General features: G+C 33.5%; 1 pseudogene; it reads left to right on the top strand.

The window, feature by feature from the left end:
* The first annotated feature begins 1,586 nt into the window (after positions 1-1,586).
* Positions 1,587-2,291, top strand: LOC145613944 (putative mitochondrial protein AtMg00860 pseudogene; annotated as a pseudogene).
* The last annotated feature ends 8,147 nt before the right edge of the window (positions 2,292-10,438 follow it).

Below are 10,438 nucleotides of genomic sequence, written 5' to 3'. Positions count from 1 at the left end.
TGATGTGATTTGCACCTGAGGTAGTACCAACTGAAGCACTTAAGGCACATATGTTTGAGCAAGGTTTTACTTTGACCCTTCAAGGAAAATTAGGAGGAGTGACCTTTGAAACGTTAGATGAGGTTTATGGGAGAGCAGCGCACCTCTATGGGATCAAAGGGAGGGAGCTAGAGGGAAACTTTTCCGGAGAAAAGAGGAAGAATAGTGTGACTTTCAATGGGAGTGAGAAGAAACCCAAGGTTGAGGGGAACCCGAGTGAGAATTTTAATGGGAAAAGGGACAACAGGGGTAATATTGAAAGAGGAAATGGGAACCGAGGGAATGGAGACAAACCCAGGCCAAGAGAACCTATTTTGCAAGAGATATGGAAAAAACCATCCAGGAAGGGATTGTGAGGGAAACGTAGTGAATTGCCGCTACTTTCAAAAACTAGGTTACCGTGAGTATGAGTGTTATAAGAAGGTCTCTGATGAGCAGTCGGTCAAACCCCAAGATGAGAAGAACCAAACCAAGCCAGCTCAGCCCAATGGATTCATTCCTAAGCTAACACCCAACAACAGAGGAGCTGCTCCCAAAGGTCGTGTGTTCGTGATGAACAGCCGTGAGGCTGCAATTTCTTCTGATGTGGTAATTGGCAATTTCTTTATTTGTTCTATGTCTACTAAAGTCTTGTTCGATTCAATGCGTCTCACTCTTTTATTTCTAGAACTTTAGTAGATAAACTCAAGTTAGAGAATCTGGTGTCTATTTCTTTAGATATTGCTATCCCATCAGGGGAAGTGGTGAGTTGTACTAAGATGTATCAGGGTGTACCTCTTGTCATCTCAAAAATAGAGTTTCTGTCAGATTTAATCGAGCTTGACTTACAAAATCTCGATGTTTTTTTGGGGATGGACTGGTTGGGCAAGTACAAGGCCCAAATTGATTACGAGGCCCAAAAGGTCACGTTGTGTGGCCCGGATAAAAGTTAAGGTAACCTATCGAAGGGAAGGGAAGAAAATGAGGTTAAAATCATATATGCTTTGCAACTTAAGAAGTGTGTAGCAAAAGGATATCCACTATATATGTGTAGTGTCCAAAAGATAGAAGAAGGAGATAGAGATGATGAGAAAAATATTCTAGTAAAAAAATGAATTTCTCGATATCATTCCTGAGGAGATTCCAAGGATGCCGTCTGTAAGGGATGTCGAATTTACCATAGACTTAGTGCCAGGGACAGGACCTATTTCAAAGGCTCCATATAGGATGGCCCCGACTGAGATGAAAGAGTTGAAGACTCAGTTAGATGACTTGTTGGAAAAGGGCTATATTCGGCCTAGCTCATCACCATGGGGAGCACCAGTTTTGTTCGTGAAGAAGAAGGATGGAAGCTTGAGATTGTGCATAGATTATCGAGAGTTGAACAATGTGACGGTCAAGAACAAGAACCCGTTGCCTAGGATTGATGATCTGTTCGACCAGTTGAAAGGGACAGGAACATTTTCGAAGACTATTTAAGGTGAGGGTATCATCAGTTGAGGATAGCAGAATCGGAAATTGCAAAAAGTGCTTTTAGGACTCGTTATGGTCACTATGAATTCACCGTAATGCCATTTGGGTTAACCAATGCACCTGCTATTTTCATGGATTTAATGCACCGAATTTTTAGGCCATACTTGGATAAGTTTGTTGTGGTGTTTATCGATGATATTTTGGTGTATTCGAGGAACCCGGAAGAGCATGAGGATCATCTGAGGGCAGTATTGTCAACCTTGAGAGAGCATCAATTGTATGCCAAACTCTCAAATTGTGAGTTTTGGTTGGAAGAAGTAACTTTCCTAGGTCATGTAATTTCTAAGGAAGGAGTATCGGTGGATCCAGCAAAGGTAAAGGCTGTAAGTGAATGGCCAACCCCAAGGAGTGTGTCAGATATTCAGAGTTTTCTTGGGTTAGCAGGTTATTATAGGAGATTTGTTAAGGATTTCTCGAGAATTGCAAGGCCTATGATGAGCTTAATAAGGAAAGAATGTAAGTATGAGTGGACTCCGGAGTGTGAGGAGGCTTTTCAGACATTAAAAGAGAAGTTAACTACGGCACCTGTGTTAGCCTTGCCTGATGAAAGTGAGCAGTATGAGGTGTATAGTGATGTGTCAAAGTTCGGGTTAGGTTGTGTGTTGATGCAAAACCAAAAGGTGATTGCTTATGCCTCGAGACAATTGAAGCCTTATGAGGTGAATTACCCGACCCATGACTTAGAGTTAGCCGTAATTGTGTTTGCAGTGAAGATTGGAGATACTACTTGTATGGAGTGACATGTAGGATTTTCATCGATCACAAGAGTTTGAAGTACATATTCACTCAAAAGGAGTTGAACATGAGAAAACGGTGATGGTTGAAGTTGATTAAGAATTACGATTTGGAGATTCGGTATCATGAAGGGAAAGCGAATGTTGTAGCTGATGCATTAAGTAGGAAGTTAAGTCATGCAATTAACGCGATGGTTCTACCGGTTCAATTATGTGTGGAATTCCAAAAGATGAATTTGGAGGTATTGGAACAAGGAGAGGTAAAGAAAATTTTAAGTGCTTTGTTAAGAAAACCGTTGATTTATGATGAAATTCGAGAAAGTCAACCCAGGGACGAGAAGTTGAACAAGATTAAAGAAAAGATCGAGGAAGGGCAAATATTGGACTTTGCAATAGCCGATGATGGAAGCATGAGGTTTAAAGGGAGATGGTGTGTTCCTCATAATCGAAGTGTTCTGAAGCAGAAGTTGATGGAGGAAGCTCATAGTTCTCCTTATTCAATGCATCCCGGAGGGGATAAGTTGTATAATGACTTGAAAAAGACATTCTGGTGGCCGAGTATGAAAAGGGAAGTGGCAGAATTTGTGGCTAGATGTTTGACTTGTCAAAAGGTAAAAAATCGAGCATAAGAGACCCCAAGGAACAGTTCAATTCTTGGAGGTTCCTAGTTGGAAGTGGGTGTAGGCGTCGTTTGAAGTGTGCCTACGTAAAAGCATGGGTGAATATGCTTGGCACTCATAGGAAGTGGGAATTGACATATATGATTAGGGACAAGGAAAGTAGGGAGCCGCCAACAAGTTAATAAGGAACTTGTAAACCGTTCACGGATCATTATAAGGCAACCACGATAAAGGGACAACGATAGGCAACAACGATTGACCCGTGAAGGTTACACCCCATTCATAATCCATGAGATTACTAACTCCATATGGTTCGGAACCACGAAAGGAGGATCGGGGATGATGGTACGAAGTGAGTCATGGAGTCACATTCGCCCGTATTGGCCTCTACTCGATTCTTATTGTTAAAAGTATTCCTGTGATCTAAAAGGCATACAAAAAAAATATTCAATTTGCTCCAAACTATTATTATGCTAAATTGGTTGAATATTAATGCAACATATAATTCTAAAATATTAGTGATCACATGATTAAATAACAAAGATTAAAGGAACCTAAACCGGTTGTCCAAATTATCTTATTAGGCGTGATTTTCAATTACATATTCCCTTTAAACATGCAATACGGTGATCAATAAATAATAATAGAAAAAACATTAAAATTGGAAGCAATATAACAATAAATCCAACAATATAAAATCGTTAGAAAAATAATAGAAATAAAAGGAACATGATTCCTTACTTTGATTTTGTGTGCTTGCTATTATAAAAACAATAAACGCGTTAGTAACTTCAAGGAAAATAAATAAAACAATAATTAAAATAGAATTAAATTAAATTAAATAGAATTAATTTGGGGCCAAACCCTCAAACAGTTCTACCTTTCACGCCGTGGTTTCAGTATAGAACTTCAGGTATTATATGGACTCCTTGGTGTGCTTAAGGGAATGAAGTATGTAAATAGAAATATAGGTTTAAGGCTTAGAATATGAGAGAGGGAGAAAAGAATGATTTTTGGTGTAAAATAGAGAAAGAGAGAATAATTTGGTGATGAAGCTTGTTGATTGTTGAAAAAGGTGTGATATGGCCTCTATTTATAAGGAAAAAAGAGGGGTCGAATCAAGAAAAGATAAGAATTCGAATCGGATAAAACTCTTGCGATAGACAACAGCTTTTGCGGTTTTGTTTTTATCATATCTTTTGATCCAGAAATTGGAATAACATGAATAAGATATTTTTGGAAAGATCTTGAAGTCTAATTTATAAACCAATTGAAATCAGATTAAAATATTTTGTAGAATAAAAGATATGGCCGAAATAGTGGGACGGTGTCAGTTTTGGATAGAGTTTCGTATTTCATTCATATCTTTTTCGTTATAGCTCGGAATTAATATTATAATATATCATTGGAAAGAAAATTTCAAGAGATATCCAGCCATATAAGAATTAGATAAAAACTATGAAGCACGAAAATAATATCTGACAATCTTTGAACGTCTTTCAATTCGAATAGAATTAGGACTTTCAAAAAGAAAAGTTTTATTCAATTTAAAATTATATAATATAATCTTTTCAAAAAGGATAATTAAGATAATTTAGAAACTTATAGAAGCTTCCAATTAATCCTAATTGTATTAGGAGTGGGATTAAAGCCTTTGGACCCTCCACATGATCATTGGGTCGTAGGTAAGGTGGGCTTAGGTTCGGTTTGAACTCAGTTTAGTATTTTAGAAATAACTTATTCGTTGTAATTGGTATACACTACACCCTAGTGTAGGTACCACAACCTACACCCCCATCTAAACTCACCGTTTTGCAAGTTTCCCCTACCCCCACAAACCAGTAACTGCCCCCACTCACCCCCACTAACCGCAGTAACTGCGGTAAATTAGAAATAACTTCCCCTACCCCACATATATATATATATTAAAAAAAAATCCATTTCAAATCATTTTCTCTCTCTAAAAACCATCTTCTTCATTTCTCTAGAGTTTCTCTCTCATCACACCGTCGAATCGGACGAAATTCGCTTCAAATTATTGCAAAATTGCTTCAAAACACTACATAATTGCTTCAAATGTCTGATATTCGAGATGAAATTAAACAATCGCAGCAACATTTTGATAAAGAGTAAGTAATATTGTTCATTTTACTTGCGATTTTAGTACAATTTTTTGTATGAAGCCTAATTTTGGTTCATTTTCTTGTGTTTGTAGAGTGATTTTGGAAAAAAAAACACTATAGAGAAGAACATGCAAGAAGAATATGGAAAAATTGAGCAAAATGTGTCCAAAGAGTAAGTAATTTTGTTCATTTTCTTGCGATGAAAATTATAGAGCGAATTTATATGTGAAACCTAATTTTTGTTCAATTTTTTGCAATTATAGTATGACTTTGGAGAAGAACACTTCAGAGACGAGTAAATCAGTGAAAAATTCTGAAGAAATGTATGTACTCTAATTTTTGTTCATTTTTGATCAATTTTTTGTTCAATTTTATGTATGAACCCTAATTTTTGTTCATATTATTGCGATTGTAGTAAAATTTTACTGAAAATTAACAAATCAATTAAAACATTAACAATTTCTTAAATAAAACAGAGACGATGAAGATGATGATGTACCTCTTCAGTCAAGAGTAGAAAAATTTTAAAAAAACCGCGAAAAGACTCCAATTGTAGATCCTAAACTTTTAAAAGATATTGACAAGTCAATTGGTACAGATTTAAAAATCTCTCCACTTCCAAGGTAAATAATCATTTACAATATATATTATAATCATGTGTAATATGTTACTTGTATTTGATAATATTTGGTTTTATGATTGTTTAATATGCTATTTGTATTTGATCATATCTGACACTCATAATGTTCATTTATAGATAAAGTTATGATCATATATGTATATTTGTTCATTTGAGTATTCATTGAGGCTTAAATATAAAATGTACATTTCATTGAAACATAATTGTACATGATCATATTTAATACTCATAATGTTCATTTATATATATAATTGTGATCATATATTTATCTTTGTTCATTTGAGTATTCATTGGGGTTTAAATAACAAATGTACATTTCATTGACACAAGATGCACATATATAAATATGAGAATAATCATTTGTATGCATTCAAACTAATGTCCTGTGATTAATTTATATTGTAGTGATGTGCAATTTAGAGTGATACACTTACTCCAATTTTTAGATGGAAAATCTGAACCATTAACTCTACGGAAGGTTATAGAACAAAATGAATTTGATAATAGTTATCAAAGATACACTTTAAACAAGTAAGTTTATATGTGTACAAATAAATGTTTTTATATGCAATCATTGTACATTGTGTATGTATGCCAAACTTAATAGGTAATTCTTAAATTTTTAGTGAAAAAAAAAGGTTCGAGTGAAATTTGTTATGTCAAAATCAAGACCACCAGAGACAAATCAACTAATAAGGTATAAAAGCTTTATACCAAAATAACTAATCCTCTTCTTCATTGTATAAATTAGTTCATATTTTAATGTCATGTTATATAAAAATAACTATATTTTTTAAAGTGAACAAAGTGAGAACATCTCTGCTACTCATGTAACAACTGAGGGTGTGTCTGCAACTGACAAAGAGAGTAGGGATCAAAGGTATACTAATGCTCACTTGTATATAAATAAATGTACATTTTACATACATAATTTGTTCATTTTTAATAATACAAATTCTTATAAATGAATATATACAATATTCAGTGAAAAGAATGTGGAGCAAAAACAGGATACAATTATTTCTAAAAAGGACAAGCATGATGTTGATCAAAGGTATTAATAAATAATGTTCATTTAATTTTTGATAAATGTCTATTTTGTGTTCCATTTATGTGCATTTTTATTAAAGAATTTTTTAATGTTTATTTCAGCCAACTGAAAGAAGTTCAACCAGAAGGGCAAAGCAATACAGAAAAAGAATACTCCTGTCCAAAAGTAAGATAAATTAAATATTCATTGTCTATACATTTTATGTTCATTTGCTAAGCAAAAAAGAAAAGAATACTCTTGGTCAACATTAAGATAAGTTGAATGTTCATTCTCTTTAGACTATATGTTCATTTTTAATTTATGTTATCAAAATTGTAAATTCAAACATATTTTAATGAATTATCAGAAAATACAAAGATGATGATCAACAGAAGCCTGCAAATAAATCGAAAATAATAACCTTAAAGAACAAGATGCAACAAATACATTTAGACATAAAGAGAAACCCAAAGTATGTTCAAATTTGAAAAAGTGAATTAATATAATCAAATAATGTAGATATTTTAAAATTATTTAACAGTATAATAAATTTACAGGATGTTCAAAGAATCAACAATCAGAATCATGGAAAGTCTCAAAAGAGTGGAAAAGGCAAAAATGGAAATCAAGAGAGGTAAATGTTCAAATTTATTGAATATTATTATTTAATAATTATAAATATGAATTTTAACAATACTATTTATTTTGCAGGTGAACTGGGGAGACTGGAATAACAGAAAGAAAAAGGGCCAGTAGGAGACAAAACCGGGGAAACAGACCTCAAAGGTAAAAAATTTTAAATGTACATTTTTATTACATATAATGTTCATATTGGATCTACATAATCTTGAATGTTCAATAATATTAGAAAAATATAAATTTAAACTTTTTGAACATTCATAGAAGGACAAGAGGGGAAAAAAAGGGCCTGAGAAGGAGAAAACTGTGGAAGATGAGTCTTCAAAGACAACAGATGTGAAAGGTAAATAGTGGAAAATGTACATATTTTTACACAACATGTTCATTTTAAATCTTCATAATTATAAATGTTCAAAAATATTAATAAATTTCACTAATTAAAATTACACAGATGGACAAAAGCAAGACACACAAAAGTCTAAAGTAATGGAACATTCAACTGCAAAAGAGAAAGGTAATATTCATTATCTGAAATGTTCATTTATATTGTATATAGTAAACATTTGTTATCTTATTTACATAAATGTTTATTTAAATATTTGATCATTTCATATGCACCACAAATTGCACCTGATTTTGTTCAAATTGTGGATGAGACTCATCTTCTAGATCAAGATGTGGATAAAGATTTCACAAAAATGAGTGAGGAGACAGCTCCATCATCACAAAAAAGTGATCAGTCAACCAAAGTGAAAACAAGATACAAAATGGTTGCAAGGAAAAACAAAAACAAAAGCCATGTTGTTGTGACAAGTGGTAGAATTACAAGGAGCCAAGGTAATCATAATACTTTTCTATTTAACAATAAATATTACACTTTAAAATATACTAACATAAATTTTTTTTTTTAAAAAATAGATGTTCTGTTAGATGAATCTGAAAAGGATGTTGAACCTGCTGAAGGAACTGCAAAAATCGGTCAGAAGAGAAGAATGTCTACAAGGACTTCTCCTATTCAAAAGGAAGCTGATGCACCATCTCCAGCACCCACTCCAATAAAAAAAATGGCAGGTGCTCCTGTTGAATATGTTCCAGCACCTACTCCAACCAAAAAATTGCCAAGTGCCTCTGCTAAAAAGGGTAAATGTTCAATCTTAATGTATAGAATGATCATTTATGATGGTATATCATTAATGTTCAATTTCAATTTATAGGTGGAAAAAAGAAAACTGCAGAAGAAGTGAAGAAAACTTCTAAGGTTGCTGGAAAAAGAAAAGCAGGTATATAATGATATATTATAAATGTTCAATTGCTATATATAGAATGATCATTTGAGGAAACAATTTTGTTCATTTTATCATTTGCTTACTTTCCATTTTCAATACATTAACAAAATCATAAATTGATATTTCAGATGTCAATCCTGCCAAGAAAAATGCTGGAAAGAGAAAAAAATATAAAAGAAGTACCATCAGATGAACCATCTTAAGATCCTACTGATGAAAGTTCTACGGACAGTGATGATGATAGTGAAGAGTCAGTTTACAGAGCAGAAGCAGAGCCTGTCAGTGAGGATGATGATGAGTTAGAGGACGAGGAGGAAGTAAAGCCAAAGAAGAAACAGGCAAAGAAAGGGAAGTCAGTGAAGCCAAAGGCTGAAAAGTTGGAGCAGAAGTTGGTAGTGTATGATGAAGGAAAGGTTGAAGGTAGGGGAAAAAAGAAAATGAAAGCTGAAATTGTTCAAGCAATGGAAACTGATGAAGTTGAGGAAATACAAGAAGAAGAATTTGAGGAAGAGAAATCTTCAAAGAGAGGAGGACATGTGAAGTTCATTGCATGGATAAAAAAGATGACACCTACCCAAAAACAACAAGTTGTTGATATAGGGTTAGGATCCCTTCTTGACATCAGTTTACCTCAACTTGAGCAAAAGTTCTGTAATTGGTTATTGGGAAGTTTTGAAGAGAATAGCAAGTGTTTTGAACTACCAAAGAATGAAAAAATAGAAATTGAGGTAGAGGATGTGAGGGTAGTTTATGGCTTGCCTACAGGAGAAATTCCAATTGTTGATTCAAAGTCTAATAAAATTAGTGAGGAGTATGCAGAATTTATGAAGAAATGGAAAAAATCATGGTCAGGAAAAACTCCACCAGTGAGCCAGGTATGATCAGTTTTAAATGTTCATTTTAAATACATTAAATGATCAAAATTATTAACATTTTGTTCATTTTGTTTGCAGATTGTGATTGGATACATAAATGATAAATTCTCCAACAACAGACCACCAAGTGAACATTTCATTACTAACTTTTTAGCACTGGCTGTGAACTGCTTGATGAAATGTGTAACAAACAATCAATGCCATTTCAAATTTCTTTATTCTATGATGGATAAAGAAAAAATAAAAAATTTGAACTGGTGTCAGTTTGTATTCGACTCACTGATCAAATGTCATGTTGATTGGAGAAAGCAGCAAGGCAAGGGGTTCTACAAAGGCCCTCTTTAATTTCTCATGGTAAATTCTTAAATACAAAATGTTCATTTAAATTTAAATTAATGCTCATTTTTTTATTGTTAATGTTCTGTTCCTTTTTTTTTTCTTGTAGTTGTTCTATTTTGATAGGGTTCAGAGGTTAGACAAAAGGCCTCCAAGAAAATTTCCTATCATATCTGCATGGAATAGAGACATGGTTCTTGAGAGGTTAAAGATTGAATTAGAATTGGGATTTGGGAGAGGAAAAATTCTACCAAGGATTGTTGCAGAAGTTGAAGAAAACCCTCAGGTTATAAAATGATCAATTTTGTTAACATAAATGGTCATTTGTAGCATCTTAAATGTTCACTTGCATAATTCTTAATATTCATTCATATAGGTTTTCATGGATGATTTTGTTTCCCTGGTAAATACAACTTGTTCAAACCTGTCTAAGCTTTCTTCAAAATTGGTGAAGGCAAAGGACATCTTCCCTGGAAATGACTTGGTGAAAAAAGTTGATGAAGTGTTAGGAAAGGTGGCAGCTAGGGAACCATTGATTCTAAGCCAAGATGAAGAATTCTTTGGCAGTGAGGATTTCCTAAATGCACTTGCACAAGTTGAGAAG

This window comes from Chenopodium album, chromosome 25, assembly GCF_948465745.1.
Source record: "Chenopodium album chromosome 25, dcCheAlbu1.1, whole genome shotgun sequence".
Lineage (NCBI taxonomy): Eukaryota > Viridiplantae > Streptophyta > Magnoliopsida > Caryophyllales > Amaranthaceae > Chenopodium > Chenopodium album.
The sequence above is the reverse complement of the archived record's forward strand: the minus strand, read 5'-3'. Positions and strand labels throughout refer to the sequence as shown.